This window comes from Gossypium arboreum, chromosome 2 (genome assembly GCF_025698485.1).
Source record: "Gossypium arboreum isolate Shixiya-1 chromosome 2, ASM2569848v2, whole genome shotgun sequence".
NCBI classification, from domain to species: domain Eukaryota; kingdom Viridiplantae; phylum Streptophyta; class Magnoliopsida; order Malvales; family Malvaceae; genus Gossypium; species Gossypium arboreum.
In genome coordinates this window covers 93172306-93181809 of record NC_069071.1, presented here as the reverse complement: position 1 = coordinate 93181809, position 9504 = coordinate 93172306, and the positions used below count along the sequence as shown (strand labels likewise).

The 9504-nt window shown below is 36.1% G+C and overlaps 1 non-coding gene across 1 annotated transcript; it reads right to left on the bottom strand.

The window, feature by feature from the left end:
* Positions 1 to 8318: 8318 nt before the first annotated feature.
* Positions 8319 to 8425, bottom strand: LOC128289665 (small nucleolar RNA R71). The gene has a single exon (XR_008279310.1). It is a non-coding gene; the product is annotated as a small nucleolar RNA R71 (small nucleolar RNA).
* Positions 8426 to 9504: the final 1079 nt, after the last annotated feature.

The window sequence follows — 9504 nt, the reverse complement described above, 5'->3', positions numbered from 1 at the left end:
AGTAGGCAGAATCGCGTAGCAAGGAGATAGTACACTTTAGGCATTCATCGGGTGTACAAGATAGCTCATCGAGTACCCGGATAGTGTTGTCCAACCAAAATTCAGCTTGCTCGGCATCGTCGCTATCCGTAGCTTTAAATTCAGTAGCCCCATGTTTTGGATTACATCAACTGGGGCTTATTCAACCTTATTTGGTCGATTCACGGAGGCATTGTAGGTGTGGGGGCTGTGTTTGTTGGGAATGGAGGTTGTGGAACAGCCGTATTAGTTCGAATGTATTGGTTGAACCAATCATTCATCACGCTATAGAAAGCTTGTCTAGCTTCATCATTTGGATTACTAGCATTAGGTTGAGAGTCATGGCGCTGTCCCTTGTGCGGGAGCAGGCGCTACACTCTCAAGATCATTAGCTACCGCTCGGTCGGGATCGGAATCCATTACTATAAATAAACACATTTGAAATTGTCAGAAATCACCACACTATCAAATAATCACATAAAATGGCATGTATAGCTAGACCCAAACGCATTACGGTAGTCCTAGAATCGACTAAACCGTAGCTCTGATACCAATAAAATTGTAACACCCGTGCACTGAGTCCGCTTCGGAATCGAACACAAGTGCACAGACTTAACTTAATTATATTCACAGTCCATTTAGAAATTTCCAGACAAGCTGGTTACTGCATCACTGTCGCCTTAAAAATCATATCTTGAGTTTCAAAGCTCGAAAATCAGTTTCGTAATTTTTCCCTGAAACTAGACTCATATGTCCATCTACATATTTTTTTTCTAGAATTTTTAGTTGGGCCAATTAGTACAGTTTATTAGTTAAAGTCTCCCCTGTTACAGGGATCGACTACACTGACCTTCACGCATTACGACTTGGATATCTCCCTGTACAGGGATTCAATACTGATTCCGTTTGTTTCTACAGAAACTAGACTCAAAGAGGAATCTATACATATATGGCATGACTCCTAATTATCTCTGGTTAATTTACAATGAATTTCCAAACTCGGAACAGGGATTCCAGAAACCGTTCTGGCCCTGTTCCACGAAAACCTAAATATCTCTTAACATATAACTCATATGACCGTTTCGTTTCTTCCATATGAAAGTATATTCATCAAGGTTCATTTACATAATTTATTCAATATTTAATTCCATTCCTACTATTTTTAGTGATTTTTCACATCCACATCACTGCTGCTGTCAGCATCTGCCTTTGAGGTAGACTTTACCTATTTCATAATTTCCATGATTCAATTAGCCCTTTTTGCATACATGGCACAAAGAATGATCATGATTAACCATTCCAATGGCTAATCGTTTCCAAACATTTCCATACCTCTTAATGAACAACATACAAAATGATTATGATACCATGCCAAAGTGTATATAAGCCATTTTCGCATGGCTATCCAAATTTATACAAAATCAAAGGGGTCTATGACCAACAAACGAAAGAGTAGTCCTATACATGCCATTTCAAAGCTCAACCAAAATGTGTACCAAAAAGGGGGCTTTGATAGTGTGGGAGACTTCGACTTCCAAAAATCCCGAGTCCGATAGCTGACGAGCCAAAATCTATAAAACAGAGAGCAAAGAAACGGAGTAAGCAATTTATGCTTAGTAAGTTTTAGGCAAGGGATTCCAGCACAACAAAAGCATAGCATTCATATAGCTAAACGGATAATTTCATATGCACACATTCTCAATATCATACTCACTTCACATTACCAACCCTTATGTTCATACACAAAAGATCAACTTAGCTAAAGGCCGGTAGCTCGTTTATCAACTGAGCGAATACTTATTTGTAAGGGCTCAACTAATTCAAAGCACATACGAAACATACCTCATTGCTGGAATTTTGCAAGCATATTAACTGAAATTTTTACAGCAAGATTGCTCATTCCCGAATCACGTACCTTCGGAATTTAACCAGATATAGCGATTCGCTCGATTGTCTTCGGGACATAGCCCGGTTATAGTGATTCGCACAATTGCCTTCGGGAATTAGCCCGGATTTAGTAACTCGCATAAATGCCTTTGGACTTAACCCGGTTTTGGTAACTCGCACAAATGCCTTCGAATTGACCGGATTTAGTCACTTAGCACAAAAGCCTTGGGACTTAGCCCGGATATCATTCGAATAACCAAGCACATATATTAACAAATCATAACACATTCTTATTACATTCTCACTACCAAAGCTCAAACACAAGACACTTATCATATTTACAATTTCGGCTCAATAGCCACACACAAAGAGCATGATTTCAATTGCTTAACACATGATCTAATCAAATCATAATCTAAGTTCCATTACTCGAAAACTTACCTCTGATGTTGTTGAATGATTCCGATGGCTATTCGACCACTTTTTCCTTCCCTTTATCGGATTTAGCTCCCCTTTGCTCTTGAGCTTAATTTAACAAATAAATTGATTTAATCATTTGAGCATCGAAAGAGGAATTCAAGGTACTTAGCCCATATATTTTCATTAGACATTAAAGTCACATATGTACGGAAATCATGAATCAAACTCAACACATTAGTTAGTACTCTCCTTAGCTGAATTTTCCAAGCCAAGAATAGGCATCAATATGCTTGCCTCTAACCGAATGCATGCACGCCAATCCCCCTCATGTGGCCGAATATGCATGTCCATGTTGAGGCCAATTATACACTTAATACCACACATAAACGGCATACATTTTACTAACTAACGCATTCCATATTGTAACTCAATACGCATCAATCATTTACTTCATAACCGAAACATCATCATATGAAAATATATACCTTGAGATAGTATATATGTCATACCAATACATTATGTGCAAACATATATATATATATGCTAGAGCCGAATCTCAAAGTTGATTATAACTAAACATGAACATAAATCCAAAACACAAATCTTACCTACCATGCAATAAGCATAAATTATACTTATGGATGTACCATGGCCGAATACATCACAACACCATACCATTTCAATTTTGGTCATGGTTAAACAAAGAACTTAATGTCTCACTCAAAATGCTAAAAAGAAAGTCCAAGAGCCATCAATCCACCATCACATGTATCATTAGCAAGCTTCATATTTAACACGCAATGGCATTAACACAAAATCCACCTTGGCCGAATACCACCCCCATGACATAGCAAGGATTTGAACCATGGGCTAATAAGAACATCAAGTTAGCAACCAAAAACATGCATAAATCTCATGGCACAACCTCAACATACCTTAATCTAGATACAAGTATGGCCAAACCTCCTCCTAATCCTCTTCCAAACCAAGCATGAAGCAAAAACCCCTTCCTTCTTCCTTAGAATTTTCAGCTCAAAGAAATGAAAAAAAGATGAACAACAATTTTTTTTTCTCTTTTCTTCAACTCACGGCAATAGGGGGGTAACACACATTCTTTCTTTTTTTTTTTTCCCTTTCATTATTCAATTCCCATGCTCATTATTTTATTTTTTTCTTACATACACCATTGTCACAACATGATTCATGACATGTTTTGCCCATAATCCCTTGTCATGGCCGGCCACTAGCTATTAGGGCGGAAATTTGACATGCAAGTCCTCCCTTTTGATTACATGCACTATTAGGTCCTTATAGATTAGCCTATCACATTTCAAAAGTGTCACACAAGTCCTAATAACTGAATTCACATGCAATCGACTAAATCGAAGCTTGAAATTTTCACACATTCATAAATACATATTCTAGACAATAAATATTACGTTCAAACATTTCGGTGACTCGGTTTAGCGGTCCCGAAACCACTTCCCGACTAGGGTCAATTTTGGGCTGTCACAGTGAAAGCAAAGTAAGTTGGTGTATTGAAGGTAAACGTTTTAAAGGTCCGATTGAAGTTGAGTCTAGGGTTTTTAGCCTAAATTTATCTATCTTTTACCTACCCCTAGTCGAGCCACGTTACAACCTTTGTAAAGACCTATTGATTCAAGTTTCTATGCTACCTACATTAGTGGAGAGAAATTGCTATGTTCAGCATATGAAGGCATAAGTTAAACTTAATTATTGCAGCTTAATCTTGAATAAGGGAATAAAATCAAATTGGTAGGGATTTACATGTTTCAATTAAGAAATCATTTAGTCTATTTTTGCTATCATAGTAGTTATTGATATTAATTTGAATGATATGTATACATAAGTAGCATAAATATAAAAATTCTTATTCTTGAGCTTAAGTATACCTAATTCATAATTTTGTAAAGAATGTTGTTCGAACGAGTTTTTCAAAGGTGTTTTCTTTGAGAAATTCTTTTCAATTTTGCATTACTAAGAGCAATGAATTAAGTTTGGGGTGTGGAAACACAAAATATACACACTTTTTCATGCCCTTTTTAACTCAAATTTATACAGATTTGGTAAAATTATTATCGAAAAATATATAAATATTATAAAATAATTATTTTGTACTTAAATTATCAACATAATGAATTTTAATTAATTTTATAATAAATTTTGATTAATTTTTATTATTTTGATGATTTGCACAAAAGGCGAAAATTAGCTCAGCAAACATGCTAGAAGTTCAAAACCGAGAAGCAATTTGAAGTATCAAGGTGAATTAATTTTTAGTCTAAGTCGGTCCAATTATGTGTATTAATTCATGATATAATTAATTTTAATTTATATCCAATTTAATTTGGATTAAATAAATTATTATTAATTAATTATAAAAAAATGGTTCAATTGAGTCGAACCGAGTGAACAGAACCGACCCAGAAGTGGACAGCCCAAAACCATCCATATGCTAACCCAAATCAGCTTATTGGCTAATTATTTAGCTTGCAAAGAGGCCCTTGAAGACTTGTTCAAGTTGCAAACAAACCCCTCCGCAATTGGTGGCTTAATAGATTTGCCCCAAGCCTAAATTAGCAAAGTTGAAACTATCAACCTTGCCACATGTGAGCTGGCCAAGGGAGGGCTCTTTGGCTGATAATTTTAACTATTTTTAGCAGCCCTCTTCAGCTATAAAAACCCCCTTAGGCTGGTCATTTGAAACACATCTCAAGCATTCACATCTTTTCTCTCTTCTCTTCATTTTCTCTCTTCTTTTCCATTCCAAATCCCCTTGCTCGCTTGCCAATTGCTCCTCTTGGAAAAGGGGAATTCATCAGCCATTTGAAGCAGCAATTAAGTGTTCATAGGAGCCTTGGTCTACGAGGACGATGGAGAAGGAAGAATGGAGCAAACTAGTCAAGCCACGGAAAAACACCGAATTTGATTTTGTTCCCTATCTCTTTAATTTTTGTTGTTGTTATGATGAACATATCTATGAATATTTATGTTGTTGGAATGGTTAATTTAATCAATTTCGCTTGAATTTAATTCGTGTTAGGTTGATTGCATTTCGTTTGCTAAAATTGTTAAATTTGTGTTTATGTTGTTTTAGGCCTCGGTAAGATGCCCGATTAAGTAAAATAATGACTAAGTTATTCTTGGATTACAATTGTGAGGTAGCTAATGAATTAGATATTTAAACGGATTGAAATTGTAATTAATAGACACAGTACTTAATCAGTGCATGTTTAATCATTTAAGGTAGCTGAGGGTTAAATTAGCAACGGTATCTAACTATACATTTGCCTTGCATAACTTGCAAGGTTATTGTGATTAAACTATTTCAAGGTAGGGATGCTTTGTTACCTCACGTAGTCTTTTATGTGCTTATTAGATTTAATTAATCATTTGAGTTGACATAGGGATATGTATAAGAGATCATTTCGATTTAATAAATAGATATGTGCAATAACATATTTGCCTATTAAAGATTTGTTTAATCGGTTGAATTGACATAGGGATATAGTCAAGAGATGAATGGATTTTGGTAGGTGAGTATGTTCATAAGTTAGCAAATTGCTGAGTTGCCGTGAATTTATTCGTAACGATATAAACATGAGTTTAATAATTCTTAGTTAAGAAATGTAATTGATCTAACGCAATTATGTCATCTTGATTAAAATCGTATTTTGAAATTGTGCATTTGAGATTTATTTATTTAGTTTACTTAGTTTAAAATCTTAGTTTTTAATCACCCATTTCAAACAAATATTTTTCTTCACCAAAGTGTTTTAAATAGCATTCATAAATAATTCTTTTCACAGTCCCTATGGGTATGATAACTTGACATTTACTTGTCACTTTATTACTTGTTGCGATTGTGTACACTTGCATATTTTTGTCGTTCCAATTTCTCATCAATCAACAAGTCACTATCCCAACAGGATTGATAAACCGTAATTTATACATATTTTTATCCCATGCTTAGCACATTTATGGATGGTTTCTCCTTAGATTTAGTGAATCCGATGCTCCTAATTCTTTAATTTCATATTTTATACTTAGGTGAGTATAGGAGAGTAAAAAGAGCGAGAAACGGGCCGAAAATAGAGAAAATAGACCCACATAGGAAATCAACACGTCTTGGACTTCCTCACACGGGTAAGCCATACAGCCGTGTCTATTGGCAGGATCGATGCACAACTTACACGGGTAGACTACATGCTCGTGCCTATTTAACAGCCTTGACCACAGGCTGGAGCAATTGCACACGTGCGTGCCACATGGGCGTGTCCCTATCGAGCCCAAGTATAGTCCTATTCAGAAAGGCCCACTTTTAAGGGCTCTTAGGCATTCTAAAGCCTATTTAAACACCTGAGGAGGCACTTAGAATAGACACACAGAGTAGGAAGAAAGGAATTACTAGAAGGAAGCCGATTGATCCATCTCAGGAGCCGGATTATTCATCAAGACTGAAGATCTCCCTTTAATTTCCATTCAGGAGTTTTGGGTTTTCTTTATGTTTTGTATTCATTATTCTTCTGAGATGTTTTCATTTATAATTATGAACTAAACCCCCTAAATACCTAAGGGGAATGAAACCTAAGACGGATCTTGTTCTTGTCTTAATATTCCAGGATATTGATTCAAGTTAATGCGCTTATTCGGAGAAGCAAAAGTCTCATCTAAGAGTAAATTTGTCATAATTAAGAGGATTTGATTGCACGCCTAAAGATAGGGTCACAAGATTTTGCCAGATTAGGGTAAAACCTAATAAAGGGATCCATAGATCGAGTTAATACAACACTAGGGCGTTAATTAGAAAGAGATTTCAATTAATCAACCTAGGGTTAGACCTTATTAGTCTCGAGAGAGATAATAATATAACTTAGGGATTTTTACAGATCAAGTCAAATGAATAAATCGTCTGATTCAGAGTCAAATAACAAGTGAAGTCTAGGTGGATTTTTCCTTGGGTATTGTCTTAATCAATCAAGTTTTCCCAAAAGCTTTTCCTTAATTTTCTCTTTGTGCACTCTTAGTTTAGTTAATTAGTTTAGATAAACAAATCCCTTAATTTTTAGGCTAGATAATAAAAACAAAGTAATTACTAGTACTCTTGGTTCCTTTGGATTCGATAATCCGGTCTTGTTAAAGCTATACTACTATTCGATGGTACACTTGCCTTCATCGTGATAATAGTTAGTTTCAAGAATGATTAATTATAAATTTTTAAAACTTGTCACAAATATTACGAATCAAGTTTTTGGCGCCATTTTCGGGGAACTAAGATATTAGGAACACTTGATTTTTATTACTTTAGCCATTTTACTTTATTTGCAATTTAAATTTTTATTTTCTTTTCTAATTTTTCTTTTATTCGCTCCTGGCAGGTTTTTAGAGTGTATGACTAGAAGAAACCCGTCAGGAGCATTACTGTTTGATAGTGAGATCGATTGCACAGTTCACACAAAACCGAAGAGAAATAAGGCGAAGCTTAAGATACACAGAGGAAGAGTAAGAGGATGATACTTCAACCACAACCGAGGAGATGGTGAAAATCGGGAAAATTTGCTACCTCCTACGATTGCACGATCCAAAGAAATCGTAATCCTGCTCCGTGTACTATGTATAATTATGCTAAACCTTCTTTAACAGGAGCTAAATCAAGCATAGTTAGGCCTGTTGTTGCTGCAAATAATTTTGAACTGAAACCTAACACCTTTCAAATGATCCAACAGTTTGTTCAGTTTGATGGTTTGCAAGACGAGGACCCAAAGGCTCATTTGGCAAATTTCTTAGAGTTTTGCAATACTTTTAAAATCAATAGCGTTTCTGATGATACCATTCGCCTTCGGTTATTCCCTTTTTCATTGAGGAACAAAGCTAAACAGTGGCTGAACTCGTTACCACGAGGATCAATCACTACTTGGGAACAAATGACCGAAAAAAATTTATTAAAATATTTTTCGCCGGCTAAAATAGCCAAATTACGTAATGATATCTCCTCTTTTGTACAGATGGATTTAGAAACACTCTATGATGCATGGGAGAGATACAATGACCTTTTGAAAAGGTGCCCTCACCATTGGTTACCACTCTAGCTACAGGTTCAAACGTTTCACAATGGCCCGAATCCTTCGACTAGACAGATGATTGACGTAGCTGCTGGAGGAACTATCAATAATAAGACACTTGAGGATGCTTATGAATTTATAAAAGAGATGTCACTGGATAATTATAGTGGCAAGTCATGAGGACAAAACCAACGAAAACAGCAAGCATTTTTAACGTCGATTCGGTCACCATGCTCTCTAATCAGGTAGAACTTTTGAATCGAAAAATTGATGGTTTTCTTGGTTCTTCACAGGTTTACCCAGTAGTGCAGTGTGAAGCAAGTGGAGGTGGATCAAGCAATTCAGAATACCCACCCTATGGCCACGACATAGAGAACGAGCAGTTAAATTACATGAGTAATAATCCTCGATCTCAAAATAATCCTTATAGTAAAACTTACAATGCAGGTTGGAGGAACCACCCAAATCTTTCATAGAGAGGCCAAGGAAATCAGAGACCACCACCACCTCCAGGCTTTCAACAACCACCCTACCAACAAGAGAAAAAGCGGAACCTTGAGGAGATGCTAACAAAATTCATCTCGGTGTTGAAACTCGTTTCAGCATACCGAGATAGCACTTAAGAATCAACAAGCGTCAATCCAAGGGCTCGAAACTCAGATAGGACAACTCGCCAAATTAATATCTGAACGACCACAAGGTAGCCTGCCGAGTAACACTGAATCTAACCCAAGGGAGCAGCTCAATGCAATTACCATTCAAGATGACGAAAGGTTAGTTGCACCTAAACCAAAACCGAGGCAAGAAACTGTGGTAAGTAAAGGTAAAGGTGAGGTGGACCACAATGACCAAAAATAGGTAAGTAAAGAGTACAAACCATGTATACCATACCCAAATGTGACAAGGAAAGACCACTCAGACGAACAATTCGATTAATTGCTTAAACTTTTAAATAAATTACATATTAACTTACCATTTATTGAAGCTTTTTCGCAGATGTCAAACGCAGTCAAATTCTTAAAGGAGTTTTTAACAAATAAACGGAAGTTGGATGAGACGTCGCATGTGGAACTAAATACGGTTTGCTCAGCCATAC